At 47.5% G+C, this 19,571-nt stretch overlaps 1 protein-coding gene across 3 annotated transcripts in view; it reads left to right on the forward strand.

Annotated features, from left to right (window-relative positions):
* LOC144159368 (E3 ubiquitin-protein ligase PDZRN3-like) overlaps positions 1-19,571 on the forward strand; it is a 305,410-nt gene that overhangs the window by 73,474 nt on the left and 212,365 nt on the right. The window lies entirely within an intron of this gene.

Consider the following 19,571-nt stretch of genomic DNA (forward strand, 5'->3'; position numbering starts at 1 on the left):
CTATACGCCGTGGCCGCCTTCGAAACTAATGTTCGCGAACGAAGCGCTCCAATTTTGCCGGGCACTAGACAGCATAGGGCCAGCAGAAGCAGCAACACAATGCTTAGCTGCGATGGAGGCGTTTAGATCTCAGGAACAATCAGTGGCTGGAAAAAAAATGTAAGAGAGGGCGAAAGGAGGGGAAAAAAGATTGGCAGAACGCAACACTTAGCTAATAAGCAAAGGGAACTTTAGTGGGAACGTTGAAAGACAAGAAGAGATTCGGGAGAGAGGGAATAGGGAAGAAGGGGAAGGCGGGGGCAGTTGGGTTCTTTGTGTTTTAAACGAGGGGAAAAAAAGCGCTAAAGCGCGTTTGTTTTGTTCTGACGCGAATCGTAGGGAGGCCAGAGTAGGCCACAGCACCGGACGTAAAGACAAAGAAGACGGAAAGAAGCGACTGAGAATTAGAAGAAGAGGCTAAGGAAGAGCTAAGATGCGTGAGAGGAAGGTTGAACTGAGAACAGAAAGGCGTGGGCGGAAACGAACGACAAAGAAAGGAAAATCCGAAATTCAATTTTCGGGCCGGGCAAGACGTTGGTCGCCCGGAGGTTGGGGCGAATCCATTTACCCACTTTCTTTCTGTTTCCATCGTCTAGTTTTTATTCCATCCGATCGGCCGTCCATTACTTTGAACTCCTTTGAGGGAATTCAAGCTCTGTGTTCGCGCAGTATTTCTAAACGGGCCGATTCAGTAGCTGTGTGTACTGTTTTTTTAATGCGGCCGGTTTTGGAGATGTCAACTTGCGTCATGCTCTACGCGAGTTTAGTGCGTCAGGGGACCGTCCCAGTCATGGCTTTGCCGCCCAAGGAAAGGCGAGGTCCGAGAGTTTTAAGCGGATCTCGGTCGTCTCGCGAAACGCGCTGTTTCGAGAGTGTATATCTTGTTGTGCGCCAGAATAATGGACTAACGTGAAACGAAAGGCTGAAAATAGGCTTTTGTTGGACGGTGCTAGGGAAGTTCTGCGTGGCGTAAGATTGGGTTTTGTTTGTCAGCCAAGAATGTTGGGGAAAGGTTTGCGGCAATTTAAGTGTATTCGAGGCCCCAATTTAAGCGTCGCAGTGATCTAAATAGCTCAATGCAAGGATCGGCACCTAACTGAAGTACAAGCTGACATTCTTGTTTTTTTACCGCACTGTTTTGCTGTGTAAAAAATTACAAAGTATTGGCCTCGAGGACATATCGGGGCGCCACCTACGCGTGATGTCACTTATAGGACGCCGAGTTATGTATTCTGCTGGCTAGAACACATTTCCTGTGCTCATACGGCCGCGTGTTTTAGGGGCGAAGCTCCTTAAGGCGTGGGCCTGTCCATCCTCGACGTATGTATGTAGCCACCTCTAGTTTAGTTCTTGGATTGTTTACTAGATGGCGTGGCTACCTCTAGTTTAGTTCTTGGATTGTTTACTAGATGGCGGTACTTGTATATGATGAAAAGATGCGCTTGGATTGTTTACTAGATGGCGTGGCTACCTCTAGTTTAGTTCTTGGATTGTTTACTAGATGGCGGGGAGCGTTGTAATAAAATCCGTTCGCTGTTGGCGCGCGCTCGGAGTCGCCCGATCTCGCCATTTTTGGTTCGCAGCATTGTCGAGTTTCTGAAATTGGGGTTGAGTCCATTTGAACACCGCAAAAATAGGCGCAGCCCATTGTCATGCGAAATTGGCAATAATTTCTCGCAGGCACGGGGGTAGTATGGCAACCTTGTTCCTCCTATATGTCAAAACGTTTTAATCGCTGGCGCTATAGGCTCGCTTTTCTTACAGTACATATTATTGGTGGAAAGGCGGAATTGTCGCCGATGTGGTTCAACTTTACTTGACTGTGGTATACGTATTTTCATGCATTTAGGTTCAACCATGCGGGAGTGGAGCATATCAATACTGCGGAACATCGTAGTGTCAACACATTTTGCGAATCTCTCACGACACCTACTTTTCACCTTTTTTGAGGTAACTTCGAAGTGTAGAGGTGTAGAAAGAGAGGGAACAAGGGAAAGAGATAATCCCTTTAATTGTCGTTATAAACGGCACAGGGTGCCCAGGGGAAGGGAAAACCTGTTAAAGGGTCGCCCAAATAGAGTCGTTTAGAATAGCATACCAAAACATATAACAAAAGTTTGCACACAAAATTAATCGTTCCTGAATCTCAATCGCTGACCCTTTATGATATCAACCAGGTAAATTCTCTAAAGAAGCAATCGGCACTGCAGCAGCGTGCGTTAATTACTTAATGTGATACCATTCATAGCACCTGACAACGGCGGCCTCTAATATGCGCAGGGTTCTTCACTGCCATGCGGTCACCAGTATAAGCCAAAGTTTACTGCTATACGTATACAGCGTGCGCTGAAGCGCGGGAATTTCGAATGGCATTTCGCTTATGCGTTCTTTTTTTTTTTTTTTTAATATTAGTCCACCTCGCGAGGGGATAGCGTTTTCTGTCGCTAAAGCTCCCTGGGAAGTTGCTCCGAATCAGCGCCGGAGATGTGGTAAGCCAAACCAGCTTTTTTTTGTGGTCGATGTCTTAGAAAGACGAGCGCCAAATACAAATTCCAGAAGGCCCATAGCACACACATTATGAGGAATCTAATGATCCTTGTCACGTGCAGGTTGTATTTCTACAGCCTAACGTTTGTGGCTTGAGTGCGATCTCTTAAGAACCTCAGGGAACGCGACCACGATGGAATTGCCCCGCTATCTGCTCTGACGCGTGGAATACACCGGATTTGGACTTCTATCCAAGTCCATTTCTTATTCGATCCCCTTCTTAGATCCCTCCTTCGCTCCTACCCTAAGCACGGGTCTTCAGACTCGCTCCTTCTACATTCACTCTCAAGAAATGTGTCTTGCCTTGCTGGGAAGTCTAGAATTCGGTTTGCCAGGCACACTAGTGAAAAAAGTCACAAATACGAGAAGTCGAAGGGATAAGCTTCGCACGAACCGCCGCGTTCAACTCGGCAGAAAAGCGGCTTTGCGGCTTAGGCCAAAGAACAGAGCCTTCATTTATACGAAGCTTGTGCGGTGCACTTCCTCTTTAAGTCAGTCCCGGCGTGGCGCTTTGCAGTGGTTTTCAATATTTTAGTTTGTAGGTGTTTGTGATCAAGGAAATCGCGTGTCGCTGCTCCACAGACACCGACAGCGCCGCATGCGGGCTACCCGACCTTTCCGGCAAAGTAAACGCTTCGAGCAATCTTGTATTCTGATATGGAAGAAGAAACAAAAAAAAGAGACACAGAGATTTTTTTTTTTTTCAGTGGGGATTTTTCTATAAACAACCGTACAGTGTCTCAGGTTCTACATTTTAAGTTTGCTGCGGGTTCTAAGCAGATTACGAAAGCATCCAAGTGGGGAGAGAGAGAGAGAGAAATGAACGTCTGGCGATCACGCACCATTATTTAAGGGGGAAAAAGAAAAGCGAGAGATGGATATATCGATCAAGAAGAAGCATATAGAAGGTAAGAGCAATCTAAATAAGACATAGGGTAGAATGGTACATAAAAAAAAAAACCAGATAATATATGTTATATTCCGTTACTGTCTCCAATGAATCGGTCATATCATAACAATGCGATGAAATTGTGGTGTCTGCTTTTCTAACGAACACACGCGCATACACACCCACAAACACGCCAGTACGCTTCTTCAGAATTCCCCAACATGATGAGCAGTTTACTCGCGTTTTTTTGTGATCAAGATAGTGATTCTGCGCCGGTTTCCACTAGAAGGAATATCACTGTATAACTCTCATCGGGTTATCATAATGGCATTCGTGAGAAGAGGCTATTCCATGTCATTACTTATTCATCCCTGCGCCGCCTGTGGACGCCCCTTACCTTCCCCCATGTGGATGACGGCGACGATGGGAATTCCTTGATTGATAAACACACACCTTTTTTCGAGCCTTTTCGTAAGTTTGCTACGTCACGACTCATGCAGGTATAGGAGCGGGTTCCCCGACTTGCCGGCGGCTTCGCAGAAACTGGTTCCCAAACCCACCAAAAGAGGGCGCAGTAGTCTCGTGGGGGAAGGTTCCGCTCCTTCCCGCTAGTACAGTTCCGCCGTTTCAGCGGATTTTACATTGGGTAAAACTGCTTTTTCTCCCTAAAGCTAGCAATACATTTTTTTTTTCTTTTGGAAATGACCGTTCATTTTTCCCCGTTAATGTCGTCGGGCACATTGGAGGCCAATACGGCCCATAATAGGAAAGCTAGCAACCAAGCAACTGAGCTAGCATGCAAACGAGCCGTGAAGTAGGAGTTTTAGCTTCGTCCACACCACTCTAGGGCACGCGCCACACTCACCGCCATCCGTGTGATTGCTCCCTTAGAAATACATAGAAGGTGACGCAAACCCCTGACTCCCGCGGAGTACCCGACTGAGCGCATTCCCGACTCACCAGTACCCCATTTTCGGCAGCACGGACGATTGCGGACATGGGCCGCTTCGAATAAAGTTGTACAGTCTAGTCCACTTCTAACAATATCCAAGTGCCAAGGAAATCCCATCGTTATAACCGATAATTATTATAAGCGGGTTGCGAAATAAAAAGACGGAACACAGCTCAAAACATCTTATTCGCATGCCAGCAAGGTCGTACTACTACTAATTTGCGGAAAAGAAGCCACAGTCGGTCACCTTTGTTTGCAGCGTCTAACGCTATCGCAAATCTTTTCCAAGAGCATCTGCAGGTGCTTCACCTAGCTGAGGTAAATGTACTTGGCAGAAACAAAGTCGCCGAGGGACTGTGTCTTGCATTAGGCCGCCTACGAAGGCACTACCTGAGTAGGCTGCGCAACCGCGTCATTAGAGTCGTCACTGGTGTACTTTTGGTGCACAATATAAGCGGATTCAATCGTTATAAGTGTACACGACCGTGTGTGTGTATGTATATATATATATATATATATATATATATTGAGGGAGACGTCAAGGACAGCCGTCACACAGAAGGGATGTCGCAGAGGACAGCGCGTTTGTTCCGAGGCAACCCAGAACTCTAGCCCGAGCAGTGATGATGTGGATGGGTATGAGAATCAGATCAGGTACGATATGGTGATGATAATGGACGTGAGAAGCAGACTAAGTGCAAGGTGGATTGGACACGCAAAGTAACACGCACCTTTCGTGTGTCCTCGGAGCGAGCACTAACTCAGCGCCCTCATTAATGCTCACAATATATCCAGTCAATTTTTCGTTAATCTCCGTGCGTGGTATGCACGCCGTCTGAAGGCCAAAAAGATTACTACTCAATTTCTTCCCGCAGCGTCTAGAAAACTGCCGCAAACTGCGCGTCGGCAGCCTGAAACGACGTTTCATTTTATGACAGTCTACGTGGTATACAGTGCAAACAGAAACGGGGAGTCCAGTTTGAAACCCGATGAAGCAAATAGTGGAAGCAGATACAAGTGAGTCAGCCACAGAAACCCATCACAACGTTCTGTTCCCCTCGTGCAGACCCGGGGTATTTCATCAGCGCGCGTACGAAATCTAATTACCCGTGTTTATAGTTCCTCAATACAGTCCCCACCACGGTAAAAAAGGCACGCCTGATTTGTTCCACTTGTTGTCTTTTGTTTTACCTAATCAGCGGCTGCCCCACGTTTTAATCGGTGTCGTGTTTCGACGTGGGTCAATTAGACCTGTTTTAGCCGTCACAACTTTCGTATTAGCGCAGCGCTTACGCCTCGCAGTCTATGGCTTGTTGCTGAGGCCCCCTCCGGCAACAAGCGCTAATCCCGGCGAAATAATAAAACGATCCGGCTCCCGCCTTTCATCTTACCGGCCGTTCTCATTTCTCCTCTTCGCTTCTTGGAGGGCCAGTTTTCTTCTTTCTTTTTGTTATTTCCTGTGGGGCTTCGATTCGCGCAGCCGCTTATGCCATGTTTCCCTGCCTTTATTGCCCCCTTTGGCGCTCTATTAATCCTTTATTTTGACGTTCGTTTATCGTCGTTTTGCACAGTGAAGGCCAGTATTAGCCTTCTTTCATTGCCGAATTCATTGTTCAATCGTCAGTACTATTTTGTTCCTACCGGGTCAGGTGAACAGAATGAGAGCTTAGGGGCCACGTACTGGGCCGAAGTTCGAATAAGTGTCAGCGGACAAGATAAAGGATTGAGTGGGGCTAGATTGCTGTGTGTCGTGACACAGACCTGAGATCCATAATAATAGCATGTGCGGTTGTGCGAATTCGCGAGTAGAATAGTTCGCGCTCCGAAATAGTTGCTGACGGAAGTTTCAGCGCTGAATGGCCAAGCGTTTATTAATTTGTTCGCGCTGGCTTGCTCTCACTTGATTCTTTCTGTAGGAGGTGGGATGATTAAGGTATTGTCATTTTGTTCTCATCTCATTTGGTACATCACGCCACCACCCTTCAAAACCCCGATTCCTATAATGATGAGTGTTGAGAGCCTATGCAGTGGACTTCTGTACCAATCCCCGAGTGATGACTTCAACGACGACGACTACCGTGATGGTGATGGGGATTTTGAAAAAGAAGATTGTTTCGTCGTCGCTATAATGATCCCTAACCAGACGCTCGAACTTTTTCGGTCGACTGATGATGTTTATGATGATGATGATAGACGACGACGAAGAATATGATGATGATGATGGCAGTGATGAGTATTGGCGCCCCTTTCAATCGGGGTGACGGCATGTGCCACCTCGCCCATGGTAGTCATTTACCAATTGCAGCTGGTTTCTCCAATTAACCTTCGGCTCGTATTTCTTCTCAGTTTTGCCCTTGCGGTATCTCTGGCTGTGATGACCGTTGATCGACTTCTTCCGTGCTTTTTTTTTTCACCACTACCCTAATCGCTTTTTAGTAACATTTCCTGCTGACCAGTTAATGCTTCCATAAACAGTGAAACCCAGTGCCTCAGGACGGGAAGCTTTCCTCGCACTTTTAGCTGACTGGATCTTTTGGCATTCCAATACTCTGTGGTACATTATTCCTTTATCTTTGCCATAGCCTACACGTGCCTCCTCCTGGGGCGAATATTTGCTCATATAGGTTCTCGTTCTCAAGCCGCCAGCCCGAGCTCCACAGAGCAACGCACTGCCTTTAGTGTTGTGGAACGTTTGCTTTCCTGATTCTTTGTTTGCTTGCTTTATAAAATCCAAATGATTCTTTATTTTTCATCCTTTCCGTCCACATAAGAGTCTCTGTTTCCTTCACTTTCTTTTTAGCTGCCCCGAATTAGTCTCTTGCTCCGGTAATGTTGAATTTAATCGTTAGATTTCCCGCGCTCTTCCGTCATTGGGCGCCCACAATTTTAAGGTGCGGGTACCTCTGCGCTCTGGCTGGCCACTTCTTCTTATCTAAATTTATAGGCCTCTCCTCAAAACGTATATTCCTTTGCGCACCCTTGGCTTCAATAGAAGCCTACCTTATATCGCACTGTACCGCCTCATTTGTTGTCTTACTGTGAGCTCCAGTGCTAATCGGCTGACTTCCCCCTGGTTAACTTCCAGACCCGACAGGATATCTGACTTCAAGGACAGTACGGCATTCAAAAACGTTAGCGCTGGCGTCATTAGTACTTTTCAAATGTCTCCTGCTACCTCGTTATGCACCTTATACACTTAAAGAGACACTGAAGTGATTTGCAAACATTGCGGGATTACTAGCGCAAATTGTAGTCCGGAGTCCATAGGCCATGTTTCGACCACTCTGAGTGCGCTTACGCCAATTTATTTAGTAGAAAAATCAATTCGTAAAGGCCGTCCCCCTCTCTGCATCCTCGCCCATTTTCGTGGCGTTTTCGTGTGACGTCAGGAGGAAATGACTTGGCTTGACTGCGCTACTGCACGGCTCGCCAACCTTCCGACAGAGTCAGTCGGCCCAGCGTTTAGTCCGAAGGTCAGTGGCTAAGGCGTTGCGCGGCTGAGCACGAGGTCGCGGGTTCGACTCCCGGCCGCGGCGGCCGATTTTCTGATGGAGGGGAAAAGCAAAAACGCCCGTGTGTACGAGATTTGGGCGCACGTTAAAGATCCCCAGGCGGTGAAAACTAAACCGGAGCCCTCCACTACGGCGCGCCTCATCGCCTGCGGTGCGTCGGCGCGTTAAATCGTATACAATCAATCAATCAATCAATCAATCAATCAATCAATCAATCAATCAATCAATCAATCAATCAATCAATCAGTCGGTCGGTCGGTCGGTCGGTCCGCCGGCCGCCGGCCGCCGACGTGTCGTCGCAGTTGTTCGCGCAGTTGAAACTGAGCCACGGCACGTTTGTGAATGGAAGAATGTGTTTTTCTTTACTTTGTTAGTTTGTACACTGCATCAAGCTCCTAGTCCAGGTCGCTCCACACAAGCGCACATGCGAAGCTTCACTGACTGGTACGCTAGTAGGAAAATCTAAGGCCACTTGAAGGCGGTAGAAGAGTCAGCGAAGTAACTAAGGAAATAAAATCAATTGAAACGTTTACCGTACAGCGTAAAACTGGGGAGCAGGAAGCACTTTTTGCGCTGCGTGAACAAGCACAGCGGTCAGCAGCACGACCACACATCTCCGAACGCTTTTCTGTCTAAGAAATTCAATTGCTAAACGTGAGGTAATGTGGAAATTTGGGGGACGCTTACTGCCCGAGCGCTATACAACAAATAGTCACCTAAACTGCTTAAAATGATAGAACTAAATAAAAGCGTAAACGGGTATACATTATATACCTTATGTTTCCAACTCCGGCAACGCTGGTAGTCTGGAGCGCTAGATATGTTATTTCATAAGTCGCAAGTTCGAATCTCTGAGGGTACATTGTTGCCTTTTTTTTGTAAGTTGATTTTTTTTGCCGATGTTTTCTATACTGAGTTCACCATTTTTGGGCCGTAACGTTCACTGCTCCACGAGCGAGTTCGCAGAACGCGCGCAGACTGACACTGACGCGCTAGCGAGTTCTCGTTGGCGTGCTGTTGCCATAAGCACCGACTGCTTGTGGGCAGTGGTCACAGGCCAGAATCAGCCAGAATCAGCCTGGTGCGAACACGCTTTTTACGATACAGGCATGAGTGAGGCAAGCTCCAAATATGGGGAAAAAGCGCGTGGCATTTGAGCGTCTGCGGTGAAGCGGAGGGCGTTCATCCACTGCGTAGACCTCGGCCAGTGATTGCTACGAATCCAAGCCGTCTTGGGAGGCTTATCTTAGGCATTTTACAGCCGACAACATGGCAGAAGCGCAGTATGGCGATTATTGAGATATTGAAAATGCCCATCCAACGATAATGTCGTATGTCAAGCATGTTGTTTTACAGAACCGAAACCGACACTTGTTTGAATGCTAATCTTGGACATCGTCCAATCACGGTGCCCCTCCTCCCGACTTCACAGCCTTTAGTTGGTGCGGCCGCCGCAGACCGCGCATGGTAGTTTTTCTTCTTTCGGGCTTTATAAAATAATTACCCACTTATCAACCGTACAAACGATGCAAAGTGTTTTAATTTGAGCCCGTCTACGCAGTGCAAGCAAAAACGGGAGCTTGACAAATTCACTTCAGTGTCCCTTTAAACACCTTGTACACTTGTACACTTGTACACCTTGTACACCTTGTACACCTTGTACACCTTGTACACTTAGCGCCATCCACTGAACACCACAACACTGTATATGTCATTCGTGTCTGCCTTCGTCTTCGTCTTTTTAGCGCCCTATATTTTAAGTGCAGAAATGAACCAACTAGCTCCGTAAGTTCTGCTAATACGGACTCGCCGTTTGACCCCAATGGCGTGGTGGTACTGTCTCCGATCCAACTCTAACGGTGTGGGTGTGATTCCGACATAACTCAGAACATTTTGTCTGTGGTAAGCTAAATATTCATGTAAATACGTTTTCCTGTAATTATTGTAGCATTTTTTCATGATTAAGAATGCTATGGCGTCTTTAACGTGGCTTTACGCGGAAGATGTAGCCAGCCACACGGTTTTATTCACGCTCTGCCGCAGGTATATGAAATAGCTTTGTGGATGGTCCATTTGACTGCCAAATTGTTCTCCCCAGCTCATGACAGCGATGATCCACCGTGTCCGTGCGTACGTGCGCCACACAGTTAGTCTCGGCATCGCACCTGATTACACGCCCTTGCTCCTCATAAGGAGATGGATCGCGAACCGTTTCCTTTTACGAAGAATGCTACAGTAGGACGGAAATTTGAGCTAGTTGGATCGGATTCATATTTAAAGCGCAGACAGACGACACACAAGAAGACAGCACGAGCGCTTACGAGGACAATACTAACTTTGTCAGACCCAGGAAAGTGATATTGAAAAGGAGGGGAGATAACACCAAGCCTTGAGGTGCACCGCGGCTGCCAAAATAGATCGGGACGGATCTTATGTCACCCACATTGAGTGCAGCCTGGCGGTCTTTGAGCAAATCCGAAATATGGGAACAAATTCGGTTTACAACAGCGAGTCTGATTAGCATTTAACACAAAAACCAGACGGTGTACCGTCTTTGGTTTTTGTGCTAAACATATTTAAGAATCAGGAACCAACTAGCCCCCCAACAAGTTTTGCTAAATTATGAGTCTGATTACGTTGGGTGGTAATCGCTGCGTGTGTTACATTATCGTAAGCCCCTTTTAGGTCGAGGGGAGTGGCGAGTCCGAACATCCTACTGGGTGCCGGTTTAGTGTACTATATGTAGAAAGCGTTCAAGTAGCGTTTCTACACATAATGTGAGAAAATAGGGCAGAGATTGTCTGTGGAGGAGGAGGGGTGGGGGGGCGTGCGTTTTTAGTGGACTTCGGCTGTTTTATATTCTGTGGGCACACAACACCGCAATCATTGAGGTGCACCTGTGTAGCGGTGTCATTGTCCGGAGAGTGATTGTACGCTGTTCGTTCGCAGCAGCTGCAGACTACAAATGTTTTTGGCAGCGGTTCCAGGCCTGATAAGGTGTCGGCACCCTTCGCCAGACAGTTTCGGGCCTTTTCCTCCTACCTCCCCCCCCCCCCCCCCCCCCCGCCCCTCAAAGCCTCATCGCATCGCATCGCAGCGGTTCCCGTTAATTTCACCGGGCTAGAAAGCACGTACTTGTAGTATTTCTGGAGAGCACAGCCGACTCTCGTTCCTTCAATATCGCCGGATTCGGGCCCGTGGAAGCAGCGCCGGATAAAAGAACGCCCTCCCCCGGTGAAGCTTATAAACTCGCAAATTACGTTTGCGTGCCCTCTCGTACAAAGCCACGCGCGCGTGCGCCTCCAATAATAACCGCCGTTTTCGAAGCGCACGCTTAGTCGCGAAGCCAATATCTCATTCATCTTGATTGGCTTTTTCGTAAGTGACGGGCGGCCCGGAAGCGCCCGCGGAAGGCTTCCGTTATAAGCGTACGGCGGAGCGGCGAGCGGGAGAACCGGGCTAACTCAAATAAGAGCCTCGCCGGCGGCCTCGACTTGAGCACTTCTTTGTACGGCTTCGCTTCCTTGCGTCCCGTTTTTTTCTCGCAGCCGGTCCTTTCGTTACGAGATTTGCACGGAAGCCCGCTAACGAAGGCGCCTCCGCTCCCGCGACGGGAAGACACGGAGTTTTGGGAAGACCACAGGAAGAGAAACAAATAACGGAGGGAAAGTGGGAGAGGGGGAAATGAGGGAGAGAGGCACGTAGACGAAGGTTTATCCGGGGGGAAATACGCTGGCGGGGGCCAGAGGCGAGGCCCCCGGCACAACCATCGGAAATCAATTTTGGGCGCCAATAATGTATACGCGTATGAAAGGGCTCCCGGGTTGGGAGCCGCGGACGCTGAGGAAGTACCGCGCCTTACGCCACATAAGGGTCACGTCGGCGGTTCTGTAAGCCCGGAGACGCGTATCGTGAATAAAGCTACGGGAATGCTGAAGTTCAACAAACACAGCGAAATTGGAACATTTCAATTTCGCATTTGTGACTGTCTTGCGGAAACAACTTGTGTGGGCGCCTTTGCAGTGTTTTGTTAGACTGAGCCTTATATAGTTGCCAATCGGGTGGCTGTTGATTGTTCGTCGGGAAGCTGCAGGCAAAATTAAGCACGCGAGCGGGAACCAAATGCCTCCCTTGCTTTCTGTCTGTCGGTGTTACTTGATCGCTCTTGACGGTGAACACGGGATTAGGTGTGCGTGTTCTTGCCCTTTTAACAAAAACCGGTTGTATCATCGCTCGCAACGCAGCTTTAGGCTACCTCGTATGACGTCACCGCGGTTTTTACGAAAACATGCAACGAGTAGGGACGATTCGCCTTTACTAACGTTGTAGACAACGTGGTTTTATCGTTATTCTCTCTAATAGGATAATGCTTACAGCACTGTATTTAGTGCTGTTGCATTACGTGCGCGTCGTCTCTGCAGCCTGTTATCTTCTGTCATCTGTACAGCCCACGAAACTTGCCAGAATGCTCGCAGTGTGTGACTAGACAGGAGTGGAAGAGGCGGGGAGGCGGAAGAGGAGGCTGGAGGTACACTCGTATATTCCCTTTATCTTCCCCTGACGCGATATCTGTTTCTCACCCTCAGGGTTGCTTGCTTCCACAACAGCTGGTGATGCGGTAAGAGGATGGGTCTAGGGAAGGCCGCAGGGCAAGAAGAGGCGGTTACCATGGCAACATCACTAGATATAAATGTGCGGGACATGTGCCCACATTGCGTGTACTTGTACCTTATTTTACAAGGTGGTGCTCCTGTGGCAGATGTTGGCAGCATCACGAAACAATCTACCTTTTCTTTGCCTTCTCCGAGCTCTACACACTGGAGAAAGAAATAGGAAAGTAGGAAGAGCGAAAACGGTTAGTGTTCACAGCTCCGGTGGTTAATCTGATTGTTTAATCTTAATTCATATGGTTAGTCTGACAATAGTTTAGTAGTTGTTTGTACATTTTCTTGTTTCTGTGACGGGTCGAAAAAGAAGGGCTGAAATTTTCGAAGTGGTGTGTGTTTCGTAAGTGCTGGAAATGTATTCCACGGCCATTTAACAAGGGCACTGCGGTTGTCGATTTAAACTTATTCCGTCACAGTATTGTCTGTTTTGTCGCTGAGAAACTTGCGGAGTATCTTACAACAAGAAATTTGAACTTGTTAGATAAAAACACGACCAAGTCAAGTCGGACCGTTAGTTTTGGTAGAGAGACCGCAATAGAGCGAGAGAACAGGTGGGGCAGATATTGCAGCCTCTTCATGGTGTTGACCCGAGCAAATTTTATGGAAGAGTGTGTGTCATTATACTCAGCGGAGAAGACAGAACAAAGTGAACAATAATGCGTAATGCAAATGTCACCAATTTTTTCGATTGATTGATTGATTGATTGATTGATTGATTGATTGATTGATTGATTGATTGATTGATTGATTGATTGATTGATTGATTGATTGATTGATTGATTGATTGATTGATTTTAGTTAAACGTTTATATTCACGACATCCACTTTTCAATGAGGAAGGATCAAATCATAAGGTGAAAGGATTTTAATCAGAACCACGCACAGGCCCATGGTGATCGGGATATACGCGTATAGTTGACGTACACTCAGTCGCGTCATCTCAGAGGTCACGCAGCCTTCCACGACTCCTCTCTCCGTAACGACCTTTAGCAGTATAGTATACTTCTTCACTGAGCGATGGATAATACTGATGAAAGGAAGGGATGGCACGAAGGGAGGGGGAAACGTTGCAGACGGTTAAATTGGTGACCCTGTCCGTCTTTGTCGTGCACACGACTTGGCAAGCTATTCAATCTCCTCTGGCATTTCTGAAGGTTGATAACTTTATATTACGAAAGAAGAAATACGAAGTTTATTTATAGAACAATAAGGAATCATTAGAGAAGGATGAAAGGAAGGACGAAATGAAGGTCTCCCCTGTTTCGCGTCCTATGTGTTAGAGTTACACTCAACGAACACGGAGAGTTTGCGATTTAAAGCTTGACGTAGTCTTAAACATGGCACCTATTCCTGCAGTTGGCTATGGGGACTAAATTCTAAACAGCTCTTCATACTGACAGAAAGCAGGAATACCTTCATCTCACAAGTTGGCACTGCACAGAACTGATGAAGGGAGTTTACCTAGTGTACGACTGTACTTTTATAGCGCACCGCAGAAGTGAGTTTCGTGCCGTTGGGAGCGTGTATAAACAAATAGAGAAAAAAACTTTACGATCCCTTCCTAAAGAAAGTTGAAAGAAGCGCGAAAGCTTTCCCACATAAAAACTGCGTAAGGGGCGCGTCAGAACCTTCGATAAAAGTGCGTCTGAAAGTGTGCCCAATCAATAGTCAAACCTCCAAAGGCCCAAATCGCGAAGGCGAGTTTTCGGCGAATTTTCGGCGACTTTTTGGCGATTTTCGAGATTTTTTGGTGATTTTTTCGCACCCGTGCGGCGATTTTTCGCGCAATAAGTAGGCCCATCCACGAACGATCTAAATCTACGACCGACATGCGGTTTATGAGATGAAGGTATTCTATTGTACTGCTTCTTCCCCATCGATGCGTGTATTGTCTTATCTAGAACCGTTCCTTTTTCGCTATTTTCAAGCAACTTTTTCGACACTATGGAAGCCCACTTTCATGCACGTGCCGTGTGCGCAGACATGTATTATCATAGGATTTCGGTCGAGGAACCGGTCTAAGGGGAAATGCACTAGTTATTTAACAGGACTCCATCGGTCCAACTAATAAAGCTTTCGCTTTAATGCAGCTTAACCTGACTTAATCGCAGCACTGGTTAACTCCGAGATGCCTCGACGCCTTTCAGTCAAACAACAAGGCACAAACCAAAGGGCGGAGGAGACGGGAGACATATTGCTTCTCCTCCATCATTCTTTTTTTTTTTTTTGGGGGGGGGGGGGGGGGGGGCGCTGCCGCAGATATAAGTTTCACGTTCGCAGCCGCCTTTCCCTTGTCTTTTCCCGCCTTCAATTTATCCGCATATTCCCGGGAGCCGTCACTCTGGCGGGGTTGGGGCCGGTGAGAAACGTACATCCATACGGGGAGCGTACACATTGTGCTCCGAGATAGGATACTTTTGTGTACATAGTTTATTTGTACTGAGACTTGGTTTTCTCTTTTGGTATTTGTTCCGATTAAGCTTATCACTTTCTTCCCGCTCCACCTCCCGAGATGTCTTTCGGCTATTTTAGGTGTGAAAATTTGCTCTAAAGATAAAAAAAAAAAAACCTGGCAAAGAGAGCGCCGCAGATATGAAAATGTTTCTTTTGTTTTCTTCTGATATTTCGCTGCCCGCGCCTTCCACTTCGCCCGCACTTTGGGTTAAGGCTGCCCCGGGAGGTCTTCCACTTCTCCCAACTTTGGCCGGGACGGCGCCAATATTGACACGTTGAATGCATATATGCCGCACCCGTAGCCAGTGCGAAACAGTGCTATAGAAACAGCGATATTTCTGAAAAGAGCGAAAAAAGTTCTCGTCGCGCTTTTCCCCCTGAATGGCGTTCATATACACTTCTTTGTGTAGTTTTTGTTTTTGTTCACGATTAAAGACACTTTTGTCCCTTTGGGGCGAGTTAGATCCAGCGGGTCATCTGGATTAGATTTGGACAGCTTGTGAGACTGTTGTAGGAGAAAAAAACTATACAAAACTATAAAAAGAAATATCGTCGAGTGTTCTTTCTGAGGTACGAAGAGGTTTCATTTGCGTCGAAAATTGGCAAGTTGGCATTCCTGATATAACCCCCCGTCTATTCCAGGGAATGTGCTTCGGGTAATAGATAAATAAATAAAATATTGACCGACAATTATGGGCCAGAATGTGATGTCACAGCCCTACTGTGCTGATAATTTGGCGATGACGTGACAAAGGATACGGTTGCTAAGCCGTATTTCTTAGTCGACCCACAACACTAAGTGAACCACAACAAGGCTCACCCGGCGTCCCTTTTACAGCCGATGTGCAGCCGCTGCGGGAGCGAGCGCTCAGGGTTCATGGTTACGAATGCGCAAAAACAAACAAACACCGGAGAGAAAACCCCCGGAAGAGCGAACTGTAGCAACTGATCTTATTGCTTCAAAGAAATACCTAAATCATCCACAGAACTGCGCAACATAATAAAAAAAAACTTTACAGCGCACACAGCAAACACGTGAGGTACTCCGGGCACTAGAGACAAGATGACAGCAGCGACATCTCTTTATCCAACAAAGCCACGGATGCGTGACTGACACACTTGTCGTTGTGCCGGGATATATCAAATGCTCGCGCTATCTCCCTCGAAGCCTGATTATGATGCGCAAACAAAACTGTGTTTCCAAAGAGAGGTCGGTGCGCACCCATACTTTTTACAATGCGCAGCTAAGTCAGCTAATTCATAGCTAAATAGTAACTAATTGCTTACCAAAGTGATCCTTCGAGGGAGGTTGTACTGAGTGGAGAGAGTATTGATATGACATCTCCCGGCACGGAGAAAAGTGCGTTAGCCACCCATCCGTGGCTTTGTTGCATAAAGAAATGTCGCTGCTGTCATCTTGTCCCTAGTGTCTGGAGTACTTCGCGTGTTGGCTGTGTGCGCTGTAAAGGGTTTTTGTGATGATGTTGCGCAGTTCTGTGGGTTATGTACGTCTTCTTTCGAAACAATAAAATCGGTGGCTAGAGTGCGCTCGACCAGGTGTTTTCTTCCTGGTCTTGTTTTTGCGCAATCGTAACCTTGAATCGTAACCAGGAGGTCTGGCTTGCGGTTTCTAACCTTGGGACCTATATACTTACACTCTGCAACCCATAACATTGTAGTTCCGAAATAATCTTCGAACTTTGAACTTTGAATCGTTTCCAACTAGGCCGGCTCGCTGTGTCGCTCAGGGCTGCGTGACGCCAGGGGTTCACGTGAACTTTCCTCCTCTCTCAGCCACTCTCGCATGGCTTTTCCACAGGCAAGAGGTAGGGGACATTACTGTATGTAATGTACACCTGTATGTGATGTAATGTACAGCTGCATCGGTGGACATTAAGTGGCTTGCTTATACAGTTGGCTCTGCCGCAAAGCCTTATTCCCCGGTACATCTTCGCGACTGAAAAGCCCGTAGTATCGTAGACTGTCATCCCAATGGTGTCATCGTTGCTAAAGGGCCGGCCGAACAACTGGTGGAGTATCGGGAGAGGGGGTAGGAGTGCGCGGGAAACACTGACCTTACCCTGCGGCGCACCAGTCACCAGCTATCTAGGGTGCACCGCCACACTAACTGCCGGCGCTGCGGTCGCTTCTGCTCCGTGGTGGCTCCCACAATATCGGCTTGTCTATTCGGCGCCGCTTCAGCCCCAGGCCGTTAAATTGTACATTCTTGCTTTGGCACACACATCTCCTGAGAAGTGCTTAGGTGTATTCGGATTGCTTTTCAACACTTCATATTAATCTGAGACCTTTCGAAAATTCGGCAACCTCCTCGTAACACCTCAATCCCCCTAATGCTTGCACCCGGCCCAACTTAATTTTCACCATCTCGCCTGGCAGTCTGGCACTTCCCCAATTTTTTTTTTCGATACTGAAGTTGCTTTCCGCCAAATAATCATCCCACCAATCTTATCAGGCCGTACTCGTATACAGTGACACACCCAACGTCACTGAATTCTCCATCCAAAGCTGCCTTCAGCGGGCAATGCAACTGTTTGTGGTGACGGGACTTTCCAGGCCATTTAAATATTAAGCAACAACGATTTCCACCTCTGAGGGGACCCTCTACCTCTATGATGGGAAAACGAGGGACTGGAAAAAACTGTGCCATCTGTCGTCGTTAAAATGAGCAAAAGTACTTGCCTGCCGCAAGGCACAATGGGTTAGCAAACTCGAAGGGGAAAAAAAAAAAAAAAAAAGACGACGACGAAGTTCATATCATTCGGTCTGTCTGAACTGGCGGTGTGGAATTTTTCGCAGTTTCTGGAAATTCAGAGCTAGATTCTGATTATTCTGATGCATTTAACACCAGAAAGTGCGAAGTGGTGGCTTTTGTCAATATTCAACTGCTCCTGAAAGACCGGCCGTCTTGAGCCTCGGTGGAAGCGAGCTCGTATCGTGCCAGTTCTGAAACCTGCGAAAGACCCCATGGATATTGATTCGTATTGGCCTATTGCGCTTCTAAGCTGCATTGAGAAGCTCATGGAGAAGATGGTACTGCTTCACCTAGACTGGGATCTGAATGGCAGAACCGTTTATCCGTCGCAGGTGTCGGGCTTCTGCAAGGGCCAGAGCAGAATTGACAACGTAATTGCCCTTGCAACACATGTGAAGAACGCAAAGATCGCACGGCAAATTACCATTGCAGTCTTCATCGACATTAAATCGGCATACGACTGTGTTCTCCATGAAGCTGTCCGGACAGCAATGAGGTCTGTAGGCATCGCGGAACGAATGTACGACTGGATGTCTGATTACCTCTCTGATAGGACCATCTACATGTCTGTAGCGGATGGTGAGACGCCCCTCCATAACGTGATCCGTGGTGTCCCTCAGGGTGGGGTATTGAGCCCGACTCTTTTTAATATTTCAATGATTGGCCTTGAGAGATGCCTGCCGAAATCGGTTGAAATCTCCATGTACGCTGATGATATCTGCATCTGGTGCTCGGGCCGCAACAGGCGTGTGCTCCAATCGAGACTTCAGCGTGCAGTAAGCTCGATTGAAAACTATCGCGATACGTGGCCTCGCGATATCACCGGCCAAGTGCGCTGCCATGGCCTTTACAAAGCGGGACGTCTCAAACTACCAGTTAACGGCCGCAGGCGTACCCATACCGTATGTCACCCATCACAGGTTTTTGGGTGTTACCTTCGACCGCCACCTGACATGAACTCCTCATATCCGAAGCCTAAGAGAGAAGGCAAAAAACAGCGCAAAAAAACGACACGTAAGACGAGAAAAAGACAAACACGGGCGCTGACTGACAACTGAATGAAGCCTGAATGAATGAATGACTGACTGAATGAATGAAGACAGCGCCCGTGTTTGTCTTTTTCTCGTCTTACGTGTTGTTTCTTTGCGCTGTTTTTTGCCTTCAGTATGAACCAACTAGCCCGTCTTCACACTTTAGCACTAAAAGAGAAGTTACCGTCATTCGCGCACATCTTCGGCATGCTTTCCAACAGCAATGATGGATGTAGCGTCAGCTCTCTTTTACGGCTATACGACGCCCTCTGCGAAGGCTTACTTCGCTGATAGCCTCCCAGCTCTGACTTCTCTTTCCAAAGAGAATTCTAAAATACTAGAGGGGTTGCAGGCCCGAATACTGAGGATATGTCTTCGTGTCCGGAAGACCACCTACACAATGGGAACCATGACAGAGAGCAGACGGCTTCCGCCCACTGCTTTGCAGGCAATAGAGCAACTTCGCACGCGCCTGCGCGTTGTGGCAAGGCAACATGGGCATCCTCTTGCTGCCGCCTGGGCCTCTGAAGTGGTAGTGGTGGTGGTGCCAAAAGGTATGGCTCATACCCACTCAGGGGGATTGGCCAGGAAAGGGGCGCTCACAGATAGAAATTACAAAGTAATTAAAGAAACGCATTTAAGGAATGAAATAAAATATTAGGAAAATATACACAGAAAATAAACTGCTCAAACATGAGACGTAGCAT

The sequence above is a fragment of the Haemaphysalis longicornis genome, unplaced genomic scaffold, assembly GCF_048455015.1.
Source record: "Haemaphysalis longicornis isolate Haplotype H1 unplaced genomic scaffold, Haemaphysalis longicornis Haplotype H1 scaffold_10, whole genome shotgun sequence".
Lineage (NCBI taxonomy): Eukaryota > Metazoa > Arthropoda > Arachnida > Ixodida > Ixodidae > Haemaphysalis > Haemaphysalis longicornis.